We start from the raw sequence: 21,795 nt of genomic DNA on the forward strand, positions 1-21,795 counted from the left end.
TTTATGGATTTTCCTGTTTTCCTTCTGCTACTGATGTCTCATTTCATTACATTATTATTGGAAAAAATACTATGTAAAATTTCAGTTTTTAAAAATTTATTAAGATTTGGGTTTGCGAGATGCCTGGGTGGCTCAGCAGTTAAGTGTCTGCCTTCAGCCCAGAGCATGATCCTGGGGTCCCAGATCGAGTCCCACATTGGACTCCTTGCATGGAGCCTGCTTCTCTCTTTGCCTATCTCTGCCTCTCTCTCTGTGCTTCTCCAGAATAAAAAATAAAATAAATAAATCTTTAAAAAAAAAAGATTTGGTTTTGGGCCTAACATGGTTTATCCTACAAAATATTCCATATGCACTCAAGAAAAATAATGTATTTGAATCAATATTCATCAGGGATATTGGTCTGTACTTTTCATGCAGTGTTTGCCAGGCTTTGAGATATGGGTAATACTGCTCTCATAGAATGAGTTTGAAAGTATTCCTTCCTCTTCAGTTTTTTTGGAAGAGTTGGGAGGAAGACTGATATTCATATTTATTTCAATTGACTGGTATTAATTTTTCTTTGTTGATAGATGGATTGTTCTATGTAGGTCTATTAGGTCCAATTGGTATATAGTGTTGTTCAAGTCTTCTGTGTCCTTATTGATTTTAATGGTTGTCCTAAGTTACCCAAGTTTAGTGCAGCAAGCAATTGTTTATATAGTATAAGGTACAACCTTTAATGCTAATGCTACCCCTTTCCCTGCTTACAAACACAGAAAAGCTAGCAGGTCCAGGATTCTAAGCTTCCCATGCATTCCTTACTCCATACAGATAGCTGAAATCACCAAACATCATTTGCACCTTCCTGGGGAAGAAGGGAGGCACTAGAGAAGCACATCCATTTTTCTGTGTCTTTGAGCTCGTGTATGTTCTCTGTACTCCTTCTGGGCTGATGCAATAACAGATTAAGTAACTCTGGCTAAGTATGAGATACTACTCTTGCTAATATCTGAAACCAAGACCAAGCAGCCTGTTGAACCTCCAAGAGTTTTCACCAGCATCACCTAAAAGCCCTATTCAATCTCCACTGTGAGCCCACAGTCACAAATTATAAAGTGCAGCTCATTTACTGGTATTGAAGTAATGCTCACTTCTACATCAAAGGTAGCTGGAGCACTAGAAGAAAAGACAATCACAGGAAACCTAATAGTTGTTGTCAAGTGTGAGAGAGAGATTGCTGGCTGTGATCACCAAGCTTTCTTCTCTTTTTCCAGCGAACGTGACTGGACTATATTTTCCTTGGAGTTAGGTGAGACCCAGAAAAGCCAATGACGTAGGTGTAGTCTGAAGGCCTGAGAGCCAGGGAAGCCAATGGTTTAGGTTCCAGTCTGAAAGCCAGCAGGTGCAACACCCAAACACAGCCAATGCTTCAGCTCTGAGTCCCAAGATGGAAAAAGACAGAAATCCCAGCTCCTCCAGCCAGGCAGGAGGAATCCCTCTTCCTCGCTGGAGGGTCAGCCTTTGTGTTCAATTCAGGCTTTCAGCTGCTGGATGAAGGCTACCCACACTAGGGAGGGCAGTCTGCTTTACTCAGCCTATCAGTCAAATGCTAACCTCATCGCAAAACACCCTCACATACACACCCAGAAAAATGTCTAAGTATCTGGGAACCTTGTGGTTCAGTCAGGTTGATACACACAGTTAACCACCAGAGCCACCCACTCTTCCAGAATGGCAGCAACCAGAAATTATCTTAGGTCTCCGGGATATTTTTATTTTCTATTTGAGCATTATCTTAACTAATACATACTTTTGACTAATACTGGGTTGTTGTTTTTTTAATCAGAAAAACCTAGAAATAATGAAAGCACCTCAAGCAATATAGCGAAAAGTAGAAAAAGAACCATACCAGCAGAAATAATAGAAAATACAATAGAATAATAGAAATGCAAGAGATAGAAATAATAGAAAATACAACTTTCTGGCAGTTCAGACAGTGCAGTACTATAAAACATTCCAAGAAGCCTGGATCTGATCCTAATGTGACAAACTACTAAAGTTCTGAGATAACTGGAAGAAACAGAGCTGAAATCCTGGATATAAAAATATCATTTGAGTTATATACTAAAGTCATTTTCAAAATCATGTTTATATGAACATTATAATGATATACTTACTTATGTATTTAGGATTTACACTACCTTGGCACACTTCCAAAAATATAGCTTGAGGCATCATGTAAGATACAAAACAGACAAAAATATAAGCCTGCTGAGGACTGGAACTCCTTCTCATTTCTATATTCACACTATCCAAGAGTGCCAGCACATGATGAATAGGAACAGATACACGTTTACAGAATGAATGAATGAATGCCTGAGAGGGAAAAAAGGTCAGGTAGGGGAGGGAAATAGATGTTACTAAGCAACCGACTAGAATGAGTTTGTTGTCGAGGCAGTACTGCAGCAATAAATTTAGCAAAAGGGTTTCCATGAAATTAGAGGAAAGCCAGAAATAAAATGAGGGAGTTTTCATTGTCTACAAAAGTCTACAAGATCCTCAAAGAGAAAAATCCTTTTTTAGAATTAACTGCTAGAAAAATTTATGGACTAAATCCTTATGTAATAGATGTCTGTAACTATTGTCAAGAGAGAAAAATAATTGTTATATAAATACTTCTAACACTGGCCCTTTAAAGTTTGTTGGAACACTGGTAAAACTAACACAATTAGGGATCCCTGGGTGGCGCAGTGGTTTGGCGCCTGCCTTTGGCCCAGGGCGCGATCCTGGAGACCCGGGATCGAATCCCACGTCGGGCTCCCGGTGCATGGAGCCTGCTTCTCCCTCTGCCTGTGTCTCTGCCTCTCTCTCTCTCTCTCTCTGTGACTATCATAAATAAATAAAAATTAAAAAAAATTATAAATTAAAAAAAACTAACACAATTAAAGCATTTCTATAGAGGAGAGAGATACTGATCCAAAAGTTTGCATTTTATTATCTAATTTAATATGGGAAAATTAATCATATTTTAATTTTTTTTAATTAATCATATTTTTAAATTCTACTCTATATCTACGAAGAGGCATCCTTACTATGAGTTATTTCAGAATCTTGCTACAGACAGACTTCATTCTAACAACCCAATTTATAATTTACTAGAAAAGATAGTAAACAGAAAAATCATATTAAAAGAATTTGTGTTACCATATCACAAAAATAAAATGGGACAAATTCTCACCAAAATTAGAGAGCATTCTTGGAATTCTCCATGTGCTACATGGATCTCTGAAGGATCACAGATGAGGTGGAGAGGCAGGAAACTGGCCTCTCAGAAAGCGGCCTTCTTCCAAAGATGCTACAAGACTCCATGTGAAATGCAGCTATTTTCCACAAAAGAAACCAGCATCCTTCAGAATGAGCCGCACCAGGGTTTTATTAATGTTGCGATGGCTGATGTGTCCAGAAATTCAGGGGAGGTCAGCCAGTATATAATAACATTCATCATTCACAAATTCATTTAACAAATATTTCTGATTGCCAGTTATGTGTCCGGAATTATGTCAGACACTGAATTTACAGTCATTAGCAAAACACACATAGTCCTCGATCTCAAAGAGCTTATGGTCTAGGATGGAAAGCAGACATCGAACAAACAACCCAGGTATTACATGTAAACCATAGTAAGTGATATAAAAGGAAGTAAGTTCTAAGAATTGGTAGTTGAGGAACTGAATTTACATGGTAGGGGGAGAGGTCAGAGGAATCCTCCTTAAGAAAGTTCAAGTGTGATGCAGGGGAGCCTGGGTGGCCCAGGTGGGTAAGCATCGGGCTCCCTGATTTCGGCTCAGGTCATAATCTCAGGATTGTGAGATCAAGCGGGGGGCAGGGGGGCCTCCATGTCCAGTGGGGAGTCTGCTTAAGAATCTCCCTCTCCGTATTACGCTGAGTGAAGTAAGTCAATCGGAGAAGGACACACATTATATGGTCTCATTCATTTGAGGAATATAAAAAATAGTGAAAGGAAATAAAGGGGAAACGAGAGAAAATGAGTGGGAAATATCAGAGAGGGAGACAGACCATGAGAGACTCCTGACTCTGGGAAACCAACTAGGGGTGGTGGAAGGGGAGGAGGGCAGGGGGTGGGGGTGACTGGGTGACGGGCCCTGAGGGGGGCACTTGATGTCATGAGCACTGGGTGTTATGCTATATGTTGGCAAACTGAACTCCAATAAAAAAATACAAAAAATAAATAAATAAAAGAAACTTAAAAAAAGAATCTCCCTCTCCCTTTTCCCCTCCCCTGCTCGCATGCACTAAATAAATAAATAAATAAATAAATAAATAAATAAATAAGTAAATAAAATCATCTGAAAATATTTTAATTTTATTAAAGATAAAGGAGTGATTTCCCTAAGCCAAGGACAAAGGAAGCAGCATGTGAGGAAGGAACTGAAGGGGGAAGAGTGGTAGGAGAGAGCACGTGCTGTTGTGAGTACACAGGATTTTTCAAACGCATTAATTCCAATCTCTGCAGCCCTCTGTGGTGGAGGTATTATGCTTCACTCCCTTATACTAAGAAAGTGTTTTCTTACTCAAGAACACAGAATACTACTAAGTAGAAGGGACAAGACTCAAAGTTGGGTCTAGTTTCCCATGATACATTCCCTTTATTGGGCTCTAGGGTTAGACTGCTTAATAATTTAATCCTTGCCAAAAAGGATTAAAGTTCTAGGTCTATAAAATATAAGATTAAATATTTTATATTCCATCCTCCAGACATACAGTCCATTTTCTGTAGCTTTTATATTTGAAAAGCCATATTTTTATATGTATCCAAACTATGATTGATGCACATATATTTAGTTTAAATGGCTTTTAAAATTGGGGCGCCTGGGTGGCTCAGTGGTTGAGCCTCTGTGTTTGGCTCAGGACTTGATCCTGGATTTCCAGGATGGAGTCCCACATCGGGCTCCTTGCATGGAGCCTGCTTCTCCCTCTGCCTGTGTCTCTGCCTCTCTCTCTGTGTCTCTCATGAATAAATAAAATCTTTTTAAAAAATGGCTTTTAAAATCTTTCTAGCAAAGACTTTAAAGCAGTTCAAGGCTATATAAAAATATAAAAGCCAACAACTTCATGCTAATTCCTTACATTACTATGATCCTTTAAAATTTTATAGATTGCGGGCAGCCCAGGTGGCTCAGCAGTTTAGCACCTGCCTTCAGCCCAGGGCCTGATCCTGGAGGCCCCGGGATCGAGTCCCAGGTCAGGTTCCCTGCATGGAGCCTGCTTCTCCTCTGTCTGTGTCTCTGCCTCTCTCTCTCTCTCTCTCTCTCTCTCTCTCTCTCTCTTTGTCTCTCATGAATAAATAAATAAATAATAATAAAATAAAATTTTATAAATTGCTTACATAAATTTCAGGATATTTAAGATAAATGGCTTACTGTTGGAACAAAAATTATCACATACTAGACAATATAAATGTTTCTAGCTATCTCCTCTCCTTAACAAAAGCTAAAATGTTTTCATTAACTGTTAATACAAAAGCTAAAATGTTTTCATTAACTGTTAATACTTCTAATTTCCTACAGTAGATAGAATAATGACCCCCCCCCAAGATGTTCACACCTTAATCCTTGGGTCTTGTGAATGTTACCTCACATAGCATAAAGGGCTTTCAAGATGGAATTTAGGTTGGTAATTAGCTGACCCTAAAATAGGGGGAGTCTCCTGGATTATCCAGATGGGCCCAGTTACATGGGCCCTTAAAAGTAGAAGAGGAAGTCGGGGAGAGATGGGTAGAAGAGATCTGAAGAGTGAGAGGGACTCCACCGCCAGAGGGACTTTGAAGATGGAGGAAGGGAGCCATGGGCCAAGGAAGGTGAGTGGCTCCAGAGGCTGAAAACAACCCTCAGCTGACAACAGTCAGCAAGGAAACAGGAACCTCAGTTCTACAACTGCAAGAAACTGAAATCTGCCACCAACTCAATGAGCCAGACTTTCCCCCAGAGCTTCTAGGAAGGAATGATAGGTAGCTCGCTGACCAATACCTTGATGCTAGCTCAGTGAAACCTGGCTCAGACTTCTACCTACAGGAAAATTCTGTGGGAAAATTCATATTGCTTTAAGATGCTGCGTTTGTGGTAATTAGTTATGGCAGCAATGGCAATGAATACTTTTATCTTTCCCGAGTTCCTTGATTACAGCTTCTTTGAAACTGTTGCTACACACCAAGTCTTGGTTGGTGAGCGCAATAACATTTTTCACCTCTATTGCCTACTGCCCCTCCGGAACAGCCTGCTTCCTGGAACCATCTCCTCCTCTGGTTTTCTTGTCATTCCTGATTCTTGATTCTCTTCCTTTTCTCTGCCTTGTTCACAGGCACTTTCTCTCCAATATTCTTTAAATGCTGCTATTCCTTCGGGTTCTGGCCCCAGGCCCTTTTCTTACACTACACATACTCTTGGCTTCTACCTATAAAAGCTAGCCAGGGACTCCCAGATCTTATCTGCAGCTCAAAAGTCACTCCTTTCACTGATTTCACTCAAATCACTATATATCTTCAAGGTTGTCCCAAAATTCTGCTAATCTGAACACAGTCTTTCCGCCCAACCCTGCTTCTCTGTCTTCTGAATGCTCTTATTCCATTAACTACCTCCAGTCACCCAAATCAGTTAAGTTACTTTGCCATTATCTTAAGATGATTCTTTCTCACTGATCCCCTGCGTCACTGGTAGCCCAACGCATTTGGGTATCTCTTAAATGTCTTGTTCTATCCCCAAGCCACAGCCTTAGGAACCTATCCTTTCTGGAGTGGATTAGCAAACTCTCGCTTTGCCTCTTGACTTTCAGTCTTGCCAATCTCTAAATCTATCTTCCACCTTCTCCCTAGCATGTTTTCTTATTTTTTTTTGAAGATTTTATTCATTTATTTGAAAGTAAGAGAGAGAGAGAGAGAGAGCAGGAGCAGGTGGGAGGGCAGAGGATGAGGGAGAAGCAGGCTCTGTTGGGCTCCATCGTGGGATGGAGGACCGTGAGATCACAACCTGAGCTAAAGGCACACGCTTCACTGGCTGAGCCACCCAAGCGCCCCTAGGAGGAGTCTTATTTTACCATTCACAGAAACATGCAGTACTTCTGTGTAGTTCTCAGGATAAATTCCGTCCTTGTAAGACTCATTCCTTTCACCCTCTGCCACACTCACCTACGTTAATACGTGAATACTTTTCTGTACTCTATGTCTTCTAACTGTGATGCCTTTCTACGGTTCAGTCTCAGAGGCTGACTGAGGAGGACTCATCCAACACTGGCATGCTTCAAAAGATGTCTTTGAAAATCATAATTTTTAGAGTTTTCGTTGTCCTGCAGCCTCAGGAGGAACTCAACTACAGAATGATACAACAGAAAGTACACTGACCTTGGCACCATCACACCAGGCTCCTAGCTCTAATATTAAAAAGGCAGGAGGTTAAAACTGCCTCGGGCCTGTTTTGTTCTTCGTTTGCCAAGTGAAAGGGTTAAAATAGGGGATTTAAAGCTCCATGAAAATGGACAATTCTAGTTTTCGAATTAAGAGCACTAAAACTTACTAGGCACTGCGCTGGAAAGCAGTAAGGCTAACTTAGAACGCTGCTCAATTTCTGGAGATCCATCAACATACTTAGGTCACTCATGCACAGTAATTAACTTTATCAACTACATAATCTAGATGATCTTGTTCTAAGGCTTTGGGGACTGGTCCAAATAAATGGAAGATCAAACCAACTAGATGTGAGGGCGAAACTGTACAGTGAAAAGAGGCCACTTTGCAGTTACCAAAGGAAGGCTACCTGCAGTGACTAAATGGCCTAGAGTAATGTAAAAAAATTTAAAGCAAGCAAAATCTTAGGGCCAGATCAGGGTTTTGATGGCTTTCATGCATCAAAAAGTTTCAAAACAATTTTTTTTTTTCTAATCTGAGACATTTTCCTAGGGCCACTTTTCTCTCTCCCCCTTCTGAACTTTGTTGCCACTCGCTTTTAAAATCTCAAGCAAGTAAAATAAATAAATAAATAGATAAATAAATAAATAAACAAACAAATAAATAAATAAAATAAAATAAAATAAAATAAAATAAAATCTCAAAATCTCAAGCAAATGCCTCCTGGTTGCTTGGGCGAGGCTATAAATAAAATCGGCTAAAGTGTCCCATTGACGGTAAACAGGCTTTAGGCGATAAGGAGTCGAGTAATTAGGGCGCGGCTGGACTCCACCCAGCGCTCCCGCTCCCGCTCCCGCTCCCGCTCCCTCCCCCTCCCCCTGGGGGCTCTCCGCCCTTACGGAGGCGCGGACTGCGTGCCCGGAGCCTTTTGGGGGCTTGCTCACGTTTTTGTGCAAAGTGGCGCGTGGAGGGAGCGGCGCCCTCGCACGCCCCGGCCGGCCCTACACCCCTCGGGAGCGCGCCCCGGGGCTCGAGCTTGGAACGGGGCTGAAATGGTAACCGCTGGGGTAACGGCCCCGGCGCCCCCGCCCTCCCCGGGCCAGGCCGCCTGCGGAGGGCGCGGTCGGCGCGGCGCCACAGGTGGACGCGGCAGGTGCACGCGGCAAGTGGACGCGGCAGGTGCACGCGGCAGGTGGACGGGGCAGGTGCGCGCGGCAGGTGCACGCGGCAAGTGGACGCGGCAGGTGGACGGGGCAGGTGGACGGGGCAGGTGGACGCTGCATGTGGACGGGGCAGGTGCACGCGGCAAGTGGACGCGGCAGGTGGACGGGCCAGGTGGACGCGGGACCCAGCGCGGCACCAGCTCGGCCGCCCGGCGCGGGCTTCCCCCCACCCCCCACCCCCCTCGGAGCGCCGCCGAGCACCGCGCCCGGGCGCCTCCATCCCGGAGCCTGACTCCCCCTGCCGGGCCCCGCGGTCGCCGAGGCCAGGGGAGCGGCCCGGAGCCCCCGCCCGGACTCCCGACTCGGCACCCCGGCTCGAGCGCCGGGGGCGGCGGGGAGGCGGCCCCGGCCCCACGCACCTGTGTCGCGGGCCCGTGTTGGGCAGCGGCAGCTCCGATGTCCGAGGCGCTGCCACCCGGTCCCGCTCGCCCCAGGCCAATCCCGCCGGCGGCCGCCCAGCAGCGACTGCCAACCGCGCATGCGCGTGCGGCCCCGGCGGGGAGCGGCGGCGGGAGGCGCGCGGGTGCACCTGCAGCGGGGGCCCAACCGCCGCGGGGCCGCCCCTCCCGCCCCGCCCCCCGGCCCCGCAAACGGCGGCAGGCGCGGGCCCCCTGGCAGGGGGCGGGCCCTCAGGACCCCAGGCTTTGCCCCCCGAGGAGCGCCTGTCGCCCGACCCCGGGCTCCCAAGGGATGGAGCTTTACAGACCCGCCCCCCCAACAGCGCCCAGTTAGTGCCCCAGGCCTTCCCTAGAGCCCTGGGTGTCCAGGGGTGCCAGGTCCCCGCGCTCCGCGGGGAGCCTTCCTATGGGGGGGGGTGATAAATACGGATCTATTAAGTGTCGGCATAACACGCATTCTCCTTTCGGAAATGCTCTTAGTAAGAATCGGTGACCTTATTGTGCTCACGTACTCCAGGGGCTTGACAACCGTCACAGCCCCCCAGGCAAGGGACTGAATGAAGATCCTCATTTTGCTTGAGCCTTGGATTGACAAGCAGGGTTCGAATCCAGGTGTGTCCGTCCCGGAGCCTGTACTTTTAACCCACACACCCAACGTGAAAGTAGAGCATAGAGGTGGGGTTGGATCATCGCAGGCTTCTCTGCCCCCTTCCAGTTTACCATGTAGCTTTCACCGATCTTTGATAGTGAATCTTGACTGCATTTGAATGGCTGCGATGTACGTGGTAGGCCTGTGTTGGACTCTGAGAAGGTGCTGAGCTGTTTTCCAAAGTGGCTGTTTTTATGCTCCCACCAGTAACGTAGGAGAGCTCCAGTTCTGCTACATTTTCGCCGTTGCTTGGTACCAGGGCAGTCTAGATCTTTCCAGAGGTCAATCGATGATGCCTCACTGTAGTTTTATTTTTATTTTTAAAGATTTATCTATTTGAGAGACCATGCGAGCCGGGGAAGGGGGAGAGACAGAGAGAGAGAGGCAGTCTCAGGCAGACTCCCCGCTGAGTGCAGAGCCCCAGGCAGAGCTGGATCTTAAGACCCTGAGATCAGGACCTAAGCTGAAATCAAGAGTCTGGGTGTTATGCTATATTTTGGTAAATTGAACTCCAATACAAAGAAATTTAAAAAAAAAAAAAGAGTCTGTTGCTCAACCCGCAGAGCCACCTAGGCCCCCCTCACTGTGGTTTTAAATGCTATGTAGTTGTCTCACATACCACCCAATCCCCTCCGTAGGAGCTCTATTTTGTATCCCCATTGACAGTATATGAGAGTGTCTGTTTCTACATGACTTCACCCAAACGGAATCCACTGGCTAGCTTTTGAATTGTTGTCAACCTGATGGTGGGGCAGTTTTTGATATCTAATTGCAGTTTTAGTTTTTACTTGTGAGGCTGGATACATTTTTATATATAAGGGCAAGGTTTTCTTTTTTATTGCATCCAGATTTTGAGTCATAGTTAGACAACCTTTTCTGACTCCCAGGTTGTAGAGAAATTCACCCATATTTTCTTTTAATCCTTGTGTAAATTTATTATTTCTGATTCACTTGAAGTTTATTTTCATAGAGCATGTGAATCTTATATTTCTCCAAATGCCCATCCAGTTGTCCCAATGTCATTTGCCCACTGATTTAAGATACTGCTTTTATCATTTACTAAATAACCATATGTGGTTGAGCCTATTTCTGGACTTTCTATTCTATTTCATTGATTTGTCTACTCAAGTGCTAGTACAAAGTACCACACTGTTTTAATAATAGAGGCTTTGAAAAATATTTTAGCATCTGGTTCCCCTTGATTCCCTTCTGGCTCTTCCTTCAGAGCTTTTCTAGATATTTCTGAATGTTTTTTTTTCCCCATATGAACTTTAACATCAATATGCCAAGTTTCAGATTGTTGGCATATTTATCAGGATCACAAAAATTGTAAGTCAACTTAAAAAGAACATTTTGATGAGATGTCCTATCCAAGAAGAAAGAAATTGGCTTGAGTCTCTTGGAACTTTAGGAGTGTTTTATAGCTTTCTTTGTATAGGTTTTGCACGTTTATATCTCTAGATCACTGAGATTTACATACAGTAAACATCATTCATTTAAAGTTTACAATTTGATGAGTTTTGGCAAGTGTACACACTTCTGAAACCACTTCCACAATCAAAAGATGGACTATCACTTCTAAAAGTCTCCTGCTTTTGTACATTTCTCCTTAGGTTTATTCCTAAATATGTTTTTCAATGCTATTATAAAAGAGGTTTTCTCATTCATCACATATTCTAAGGGTTTATGATCACTTTTAAGAACTTATTCATTTTTGGATGTTAAATTTATATTCTGATATCTTGCTGAATTATTTAGGTTTGTGATTAAGTCCCATGGTTTTTTCCACTTAGAGTATCATGCTATCTTTAAATAGAACTTTACTTTCTATTTTCCAACTCTTGTGCCTACAGTTGTTTTGGCTAACATTGCCAGAACAACCTAACAGTCCTAGAGATAGTGGGGGTCATTTGCCCTATTAGTAGAAATGCTAACAGTAGCTTAGAAAGGCTAGTAGAAATGCCTTGCGTTTCCCCATTAAATAAAAAGACATTTTTAGGATTGAGGTACATGCACTGTGTCTATCATTGTCATATTTAGCAAGTTAAAATATGACAACCAATGAGAATCTAATTTCATATAAACAAATAATTTTTAGTATATTTCTCATATGTGAAATTCATCTGGCCCATAATTTTGTGTTGAGAAAGTATCCATTCATTGCAACTTTAATATTTTTTAAAGAATTTTATTTATTCACTCATGAGAGACACACAGAGAGGCAGAGACACAGGCCGAGGGAGAAGCAGGCTCCCTGCAAAGAACCCGATGTGGGATTCGATCCCTGCAAGGCCTGATGTTGGACTCAATCCGGGACCCTGGTATCACTCCCTGGGCCAAAGGCAGACACTCAACTGCTGAGCCACCCAGGCGCCCCTTTAATATTCTTATAGAAAATAGTTAAAAATAGGTGTTGCATTTTTCAAAGGCCCTTTCAGCATCTGTAATCATACGATTTTTCTCCTTAAGCCTATTACTAAGAATCCTACCCAGATTCTTGCACTCCTGAAACAATTTAAAACATTGGGACTCTCCGATTTCTCAAAGTTCAGTTAGGTTCCCTTGTGCAATCATCTGTACCTGCTGTCTCTTTGTCCCTATGTCTCCATAACTTTTTCTATTTTCTATGAAAATTCATTGATTTATACTTTGTCTCTATTCACATCAATTTCAGTAAACTAAATTCTCCCAAGAAATCCTCATTTTACCTGGACTTTTTTTTTTAAAGATTTATTTATTCATGAGAGACACACACAGAGAGAGGCAGAGACACAGGCAGAGGGAGAAGCAGGCTCCATGCAGGGAGCCCGACGTGGGACTCAATCCCTGGTCTCCAGGATCACGCCCTGGGCTGAAGGCGGCAGCTAAACTGCTGAGCCACCCGGGCGCCCCTTACCTGGACTTTTAGAAAGAAAACTAGTATCAGCAAAACAAAAACCCCTTACATAAACTTCCTCATTGGAAGTTTGTATATTGACAGTATATTGACGTATACTGTCAATGGGGATTCATTGCCTGTGACTGGCTATTAATAACATAGCATCTAAAAATGTAATGGGGGGGGAAGGTAAAGAAAGGGGGGAAAAAGTCAGATGATGGTTTTGATGGGAAAAATGCCTGCCCAGATTTAGCTCCCATTCTTTGTTCACAATGGGCGGTGAACCTGCCACAGAGTGGAAGGTCCATATAAAAATATACAAGGTTAATTTGCTCTTCGAACCAAGAGTGTTGTCACATTTGCTATTACTACTAACATCAGTAATATCACCATCTATTTATACTTTGATGGTGCAGTTGTTGGTAGCTTATCTCAATACCTGAGAGAATTTCACCTATCGTCTCCAAAGTTTGCAGAGCTTCTATTTACTTCAAACACAGTGTTCAACGGAAAAATTTTTTTTCATTAGAATCTTGTCTGAATAGGATTTCTCCAAACTCATCTGCAATATTGAGCCAGGGGCATAAATACATCACATGCCTTTGTGTATATGCTCAAAGGAAAGTGATTTTTTTAAAAGATTTTTATTATTTATTTATTCAAGAGAGACAGAGAGACAGAGACAGAGAGAGAGAGAGGCAGAGACACAGGCAGAGGGAGAAGCAGGCTCCATGCAGGGAGCCCGACGTGGGACTCGATCCCGGGACTCCAGGATCAGGCCCTGCATCAAAGGCAGGCACTAAACCGCTGAGCCACCTAGGGATTCCCAGGAAAGTGATTTTAAACAACAAAATCACCATGAATGCTATAAAACAAACGCCCAAACCAAGCAATAAGCATTTTTGCTGTGCTATATCCCAGATGGGTGTCAGGGGTTCTCCAAATTGCCCCTTCCTCATACACCTCAGACCAGACACCATGGGTGGTGAGTGAAACAAACATCAGCATTTGGGTAGCAGGATGGAAACTGGGGGCATCTGTCCTGGCTGCACTATGAACGTTTTCTGGAAATGCTTTGTGCTGACCATCCAACTCTCTGTCCTGGAATTATTTCATTAAGGACGCAGCTATTGGGTTGAATCTTTAAGGTTGCTCTTCAACTTCTCTCTCTCTCTCCCTCTCTCTCTCTCTCTCCCTCTCTCTCTCTCTCTCTCCCTCTCTCTCTCTTTCCTTCTACCATCTGCTACTCTCAGGGTACTTTGGTCCAAAATTTAAGTCAAATTAAAAATTTTTGTAACATACATGTAACGTGATGTCCCCCACCAGCCGCTTTACTGAAATATACTTGACATATTGCTGCTTCTCTTCTAAAAGGGCAGAATGAGATGGACACATTTGAACAGTTCAGCTTTCATATTCTTCTTGTATGTTGGTATGTAATGCAGTTCAGACGAAGGTAAGTATGTAAAGTTTTGGCCCTCAAGGATAGATAATACAGCAGTATAAAGTACAATTTTCATATTTTATTGAGGAATCAGAAGAAAAAATCTCTTATTTCACAAAATAAATAAAGTAAAATTCAATAGAATAACAAGAAGAATGGACAATGGGTAATAGACTCCTATAAGAAACTAACAGATCAAGCAAGCACACATAAATTAGTAAGAATCTTAAAAACTTGAAGTAAATTAAAAAGCCTGATATAAGAGAATCCTTTACCCACTAAATAGGAATATTTTAAGAAAACATTTTAAAGGCATAAAACACTTATTAAAAAAACAAATGAATGCAACATATTTTAAAGGGAGTGTACAGAGACTATACATTCTTTTCAGATTCATATGAAACCTAAGAATTCATAACAATTCTCAAATCTTATCGCACAGATAAAATTCACTAACAATAGTATAATTGAGAAATCAATAGTAAAAGATGGCAAAACCCAATATATTTGAAAAAAAAAAAAGAGAGAGAGAGAACACACTCCCAAATAACCCATGAGCTAAGAAGGTAATAATATGAGAAATTATAAAATCTTTAGAACTGAATGCTATCAGAATACTTAAATATCAAGAGGTTGGTAATCAGCTCAAATGGCACTTAGGGGTAAGTTTTTAGTTTCAAATGCATTTATTTAAAAGACAAGAAGATACTGTGGCACTGCCAGACTCAGGCTTGCTTAAATTGTGCCTTCTATTTCTTCAGATATCCTAACAAAATGGATAAGAACCTATACTAATTGACACAGAACCTGTTCATGACAATGGCAAGTTTCTAAACTTGTAGTTATTTATTGAGATTATGTGGTAGCATCACTATCCAAGTCAACAAAATACATTTCTCTTTTTTTTTTTAACAAAATACATTTCTTAATTTTCAAAAACTTACTTGCCTTTACTATTTTTAAATTAAATTGTAATAGTAGTGGTACAAACATCATAAATAAACATTCTAATTTTTCTTGACATAAGAGGTAGTTTAATACTTCCAAGCCTAGTAGTTCTATTTTCTCCTCTTCTATACAATTATGCATTTTCATTATTGTAATTTCTGAAAGATGCCATGAGCAAGTAAGGTTATCTGAGGTTTCAAGGTATTACAGAGTTTTTTTCTTGTTACACTTATTATTCTTCATATTTTCTGAAATAAAAACAAGATATCTGTAACATCTAGAAATAACTAATTCACAAGGATGTAATTATTTTCATGAAAATTTTTGACAATATTCTTTCCTTACTACGTCCTTTTGACCACACTTTTCCCTTATAGAGAAGATAATTTTACATTGGCAAAAGATTTGATTCTTAAGATGTATTAGACAATATCAGTTTTAATACTGTCACGGTGTTAAAATTATTGAAAGTAGACTTCCATCACTGGGATACCTGGAAAATCTATATTGTTGGATTATCATTAAAGCCAACTAACTGTTATAAATAAGGTATGGATATTTTCAAACATTCACTTTACTTTTATTTTTTGAATTTTAAATTAAATAAATATTGAAAATATTTAGGATAACAAAGTAAAAACGTAATAATCTTTTAACACTAACATATGAAAGAAAATCAAAGATTTATTATAAAATTAGAACTGGAGAAATTTTGCTGTGAATATAAGATAATCTGTGTACTACATTTCATATGAAATTAGTTTTGAATTTCTTGTCAGTCAAAGGGAACAAAAATACCCACAATGGGCAAAAGGAATTATGACAATTCTTTGGGAAAGAACATTTTTTTTTTAGCTCCAAATTCTAAGAGAAAGCTGTCACATATATCTTTACATAGAAAAGAAACATAAAACTTGAAATAACAGTTTTGAAGGAAATGCAAATATGCCGTACATCATTCTTTAATGAAAGTCAAACGCATAAACTCAAATAATTCAGTTAAAGCATTTTGATGGGACATATCCATCTACTTCCTTTCCCTCCATCCCTCCAATAGGCTTACCAGATTTTGCAACAGCAATAAAACAAATGGGTCATACATACATACAAAAAAAAAAAAGTCTGTGTTTAAATTCAAGGTTGAGTGGGTATCCTGTATTTTACCTGGTAACCCTACTTCCAGCACACAGAAACATTTTGCCCTGTTGCCCAGTAACTGCAGTAAAACAAAAGTTAACTTTTCATGTAGAATGAAGCAGTAGCTAATTTATAGAAACACACTATTCTCTTGCTTATCAACAGAAAAACTTTAAGTATCTTTTTTTTAAAAAAAGATTTATTTATTTTAGAGAAAGAGCAGGAGGAGGGGCAGAGGGAGAGGGAATCCCAAACTGATTCTGTACTGAGTGAGGAGCCCGATGTGGGGGCGGGGGGGTGTGTGTGGATCCCACGACCCTGAGATCATGACCTGAGCTGAAGCCAAGAGTCAGACATTTAACTGACTGAGCCACCCACGTTCCACAAAATGTAACTATCTTATTTGAGTTTTCAGAAATTATTTGTACAGAAGTATTTGTTTCTAAAAGAAATTTATTTTATGTTCATTATAGGTATAGAACATGAGATGATAAAAGAACACTTAAACTTATGAAATAGTCAAAATTTTTAAAAACTCAAAACTCGACTAATTTATCACTAAGACAAATTTTTCGTTTATTATCATTTTTGACCTACAAGCTAGATGATGAATAGAAATAAACCAAACTATTTTTCTCCATAATGAGCTCTAGAAAATTTATCTTATGTTTTAAAAAGTTTTATGAGGAGCATAAACTGGTTAAGGCACAAATTTCAGAAAGGGAGACAGAACATGAAAGACTCCTAACTCTGGGAAACGAACAAGGGGTGGTGGAAAGGGAGGTGGGCGGGGGGGTGGGTGACTGGGTGGTGGGCACTGAGGGGGGCACTTGACGGGATGAGCACTGGGTGTTATTCTACATGTTGGCAAATTGAACACCAATAAAAAATAAATTTATAAAAAAAAGGCACAAATTTTACATAAAAAATATTTTAAAGGCTTAATTTAGGAAAGTGTAGGAATACTCATGCTGCTATGTTGGACCGGGTTAAAGAAAGGAGAGTGACATTTATCTTGCTGGGGTCATGAGTGTAGATTTTATTTTACTTAATAAAAAGAAAAGTCGAAAAAATGTCATATCTAAACTGGTTCTAGGTGGTGGACAGCTAGGCCCCACTGAAATGATTATAAATGCACAGGAAAGGAAAGATGTAACTCCAGACAACGGAGCGCATGGAGGGGGCTCTGAGCTGAGGAGACGTTTAATCAAATAAACAAAAGATATAAATCTGATGGAAACGTGGGGAATGACAGCAGAGCTGAGGAATCTGCGACCTCAGCACCGGGGACAGGGCTGGAATGGAGGTGGCAAGTTTGATGAAAGACAGGAGGAGCCAAACTAGGCCTGACCCTGGAGAAGGAAGGGGGTCTGTGTCAGGAGCACCCCACAGGAAGGCCTTCAAGCCCTGGGCCACTCACACACATAGTCTTACCTGAGGAAAGCCGAATGTGCCACCTGGATGGAGCCACCGCAGGCAGTGTGTGAACTGATGCCCCAGAACAAAGCTCTACATTTTGCTATGTTGTTGCCCCTTCTCTCAAATCACTGGGAAAACAAAACAAAACAAAAAAAAAAACAGGAAAAAAAAAAAAGAAAAAAAAAAAACCAACACAAAACAATCACAACCCAGGCACCCGCATACTCTAAAGCAGAGTGTGTAGGCCAACACATCCTACCCATGTACCAAAGACTCAGGAAATCTCATTCCTTTCAATTTTAGGAAGGAATATGAAGACAAATGCAGTGTCAGGGGAGGAAAGAGGAAGGAGAGGAAATAAATTACTCATATTGCCACCAGACAACGGAGACTCGCTGAATATTTGAGGAAAGCGTAAACCTGAGGGGGACAGATCAAAATAGACAAGCAGAGTGATCTGGTCACAGGAAAACCCAGCTCATTCAAAATACAGAAGAGAACTTTAAAAATGTTTCACGAGAAGATCTAATTAATACTCTTGAGATTTGAGGAAAACTGTATCTGCAAAACGAGTACCGGGTAGGAAAAAAGGAACAATAAAAATGAAACATTCGTGAGGAAAGTTAGTCAAGGAACCCGCCTAGTACGTAGAAAAACAGGTGACAGTAGATAAGAGCTATGACATCTAGAAGATCAATTCTGTAAATTTCAGATTTGATTATTCTTTCAGAAAAGAGTAGTTACAAAAGAAAGGAGCAAAATCATTAAAGTCATGATACGCTGTCGGCTATTTGTGTCCCCTTCCTCAAAGTCATACGTTGAAGTCTTAAATCCTCAGTGTATTTGGAAATGGGGCCTTTGGGAGATAATTAGGTCCCGAGGGTGGAACGTTCGTGAATGAGTTTAGTGCCTTTATAAGGGGATGAAGAGACTAGAGATTTGTCTACTCCTGGCCGTGTGAGGATGTGGTCAGGAGACAACAGTCTACAAAGCAGGGAGTGGGCTCTCACCCAAAGCCCCGCGCTGGCACCCTGATCTTGGACTTCCAACCTCTAGGACTGTGAGAAATGAATTTCTTTCCTAAACAGCCACCTGGTCTGTGTTCTTTCTCGTCATAGCAGCCCAAACCGACTAAGACATAATAAAATGAGTAAGCATCTGAGCTAAGTACCCATCTATACTGCAGGAGAAATCGTGCGGATAAATAAAAATTAGTAGCAGAAGCATATTAGGTAGCAATATGAAGGAAACTGCCAGGGGCATGCAAACCAGAAATGGTGAAGCGCCACTGCCTCTGGCGAGTGAGACCAGGCTGGGGAAGTGCAGGCGGTGGCTTCCTCTTATTGTGAGCACCTCTTTTTACTGATTCTTCGCCAGGTATGTGCATATTGCTTGAAGAATACATACAAGGCTAAAAATCTGGTACGGCTGAATTCTATTCCATTTTGAAATACACCCTTTGGAAAATGAAAGGGGTAGTAATCCATTCTGCAGCTCTTTCATCAGTTTGGAAACATCTAATTTTAAATATCTAACAGTCTTAGCAAACTTAGCAAACGGACGGTTCCCGGGTTCCCTGAAGTTGTTTTTGATAAGGCCACGTGGTTGCAGCGCAGGGTGCTGAAGGCGTCTCCAATCCCTACCGTGGGAGGGAAACCACGAGGTGCTGGCGGTCTTCTTGCTCTTGCAGGAAAGAAGGGAGACGTCCTGAGAGGAGCCAGTAGAAGAGAGAGACAGGGGGCTGAGAGCATGACGGATAAAGGCTCCTGGGAAATTGGCCACCCGAGCTACCTTCTTCAAACTTTTGCTGATCTCAGTCCCATTAAAAAAAAGAAAAGAAAGGAAAAGAAAAAACCTTTTAGCCTGATGCAGGTCTAACTGAAACGCACAGAACGCAGGTCGTCTTTATGGAAATGCACCCACGTGTCCGTGGAGTGGTACGTGTATAAATAACGCACGCTGCTGACTGTGTTCTGTGCCTCTTTTCCTGCTGAAGCGTCAGAAGGAAACCCTGCACGAACACCCTTCCATGCACATAAACCGTGCACAGGGAGCGTTAGACGGAAAGCGGATGCAACTTGGTTAGCAGGGGAAGAATTCAAGTTCCGGAAACACAGGAGAGCCAGCTGGGGAGGCGGTGGGCCCGGCCCTCAGGACTGACCCAAAGCCAGAGGTGCCGGGGAAGGGGAACAGGCGGGCCGCGGCTGGAGCCTTGGTGGAGATGGAGTCGATACCCCTCAAGACTGGGGTCGCCCCCACTCAGAAGAGGAGCTTCTGTACACCGTGAGCAGCAGATGGCCCCACACCCCCAGGTCCTGGAGGAAGGCCACAGGAAACCGTGCACAGTAGAGGCCAGAGGTCAGGCGAGGAGGCCCACGGCCCCTGAGGTTTGGGTCTGAATAAAGAAATGGACTGGCTGCGGCTAGAACCCAACTGCTGGGGGGGGGCAGAGGTCAGGGGGCCACCCTGGAAGCCTTCAGCAGGGCCGCGGGCCATTTCCAGAACCCTGCGAGCCAGGGGAGCCGCCAGTGCTGAGCCCGGCCTCCTGCCCACAGCGGGGCCTGCGCCCTCTCGGGCGCCCCTTGCAGCTCTGCCGGGGTGTCCCCGCTGACGCCACCCGACACGGGCCCTTGGTGGGGAAGGGCATTCTGCGGGGGGGGGGGCGCCCCAGGTTCGCCCCGGAAAGCAGGGAGTGAGGAGGAGGACGGCAACGACGGGTTCGGGGAGCAGTTCCAATGGGGGATGACACAGGCCCTGGGGACTAATGCCTGGGCATAAGGAACTTTCTTCGAAAGGTAGCAAGGCTACTGTGTGCATCAAAAGAATCAATGGAAAGTCCTGGTAATTAAAATTTTGTTTCTGTAGGTTAAAAAGCAAACGGGCCGAAAAGTAAAAGTTCGGGAAGGAAACAGCAGCAGGCCCCCATAAGGACGGCGGGTCAGACACAAATCTTTACTTTCTAGAAAGGGCTTGGCCATAAGGGCCGGTTAAAGACCCGAGATCTTACAGCTGGAACAGGAGAGCAGACAACGGACCAGCCGGAGGTCTGAGGGCGCTGACTGAAGCTGCTGGGAAGCAGGGAGCACAGTCTGCAGCGCAGAAAGCCCCCCACGGCTACAAACGAGGGGAAGGCGGCAAACCGTGAGGATGGCTCCGAGTCTCGGCAGTGGGGAAAGCTCTAAAGATCGTCTCCCACCCCACGGAGCCAGGTGATTAGCTTTCCTTCACTCTTGAAGGGTAATTCTCAGAAAAGGCAAACATATGGTATCTAGACTCAAACCAGGGGAGGGACAAGAATGCTAAGTAGGCCAAATAGGGGCACCCAGGTGGCTCAGCCCATTAAGCCTCCGACTCTTGACTTAGGCTCAGGTCGTGACCTCAGAGTCAGGATTTCAAGACATGAGATCTGGCCCCCCTCCCCTCGTTGGGCTCTGAACTTGGCAGGGAGTCTGCTTGAAGTTCTCGCTCTCCCTCTGCCTCAGCCCACCTGCCCCCCGCCCCATAAACAAACAAACACACAAATCTTTAAAACAACAATGGGACACATAAGTAAATACTGACAAAGTGAACACTGAGAGGCCCAGCTATCTTTGCCCACTCGGCTCCCAGACTCTCTAGCAATCTGACTGGCCCACGCAGCAAGACCCAGGCACTAACCGGCTAATTCCTTAGGGAAAGAGCCGAGCCGCTCCTGCCCTACAGTGGAACTCGCAGGTTCGGCCATGTGCTCGGAGGCTCCAACCAGCTTTCTCCACCTGAACAGACAATCTCTGACCACTACATACATGACGAAGCCCTTAGCAACAGTGACCAACAACAACAAGAGAACAACTCAGAGGAAATTGAAACTGCAGGAAGAAGAAATTTTTTAAAAATCTTAAAAAAAAAAAACCCCAACTATTAAAATCCTGAGAGGGTTAAGGTGAACCATTTCAAACATAAAATAAGAACCAAGTGTTATAAAAGGGGATGATAACAGTAGGAGAGCATAAAAGGGGTCCTTTGATATTAAAGCTATAATAGTAAAGACAAAAACCAACCAATCAATGAAAACTGCCTTTCCCCCCCAAAATAGGGTTCCTTAAAAATAACATAGAAAATAGAGCAGAAAATGTATCAGCAAAATAATTTGTATTTTCCAGAATTGAAACATGAGTTTTCAGATTAAAAAGTCCTACCAAATATTAAGAACAATCAAAAATAGACCCATACCACCATCATGAAATTGTAGAATTCTAAATACAAGAAAAATTTTAAAGGTTGACGGAGGGGAAAATGGGTCCTATACCAAGAAACAGGAATC

The 21,795-nt window shown here is 42.8% G+C and overlaps 2 protein-coding genes across 2 annotated transcripts in view; both read right to left on the reverse strand.

Moving 5' to 3' along the window:
• Positions 1 to 9,067, reverse strand: part of CLGN (calmegin) — a 46,474-nt gene extending 37,407 nt beyond the window's left edge. The window contains exon 1 of the mRNA XM_055317015.1: positions 8,979 to 9,067. The gene's annotated coding sequence lies outside the window, so the exon portion shown is untranslated. The remainder of the gene's footprint in view (positions 1 to 8,978) is intronic.
• A 5,873-nt stretch (positions 9,068 to 14,940) lies between these two features.
• Positions 14,941 to 21,795, reverse strand: part of MGAT4D (MGAT4 family member D) — a 49,454-nt gene continuing 42,599 nt past the window's right edge. The window contains exon 12 of the mRNA XM_055316980.1: positions 14,941 to 15,184. The gene's annotated coding sequence lies outside the window, so the exon portion shown is untranslated. The remainder of the gene's footprint in view (positions 15,185 to 21,795) is intronic.

This window comes from Nyctereutes procyonoides, unplaced genomic scaffold (assembly GCF_905146905.1).
Source record: "Nyctereutes procyonoides isolate TBG_1078 unplaced genomic scaffold, NYPRO_anot_genome, whole genome shotgun sequence".
Taxonomy (NCBI): domain Eukaryota; kingdom Metazoa; phylum Chordata; class Mammalia; order Carnivora; family Canidae; genus Nyctereutes; species Nyctereutes procyonoides.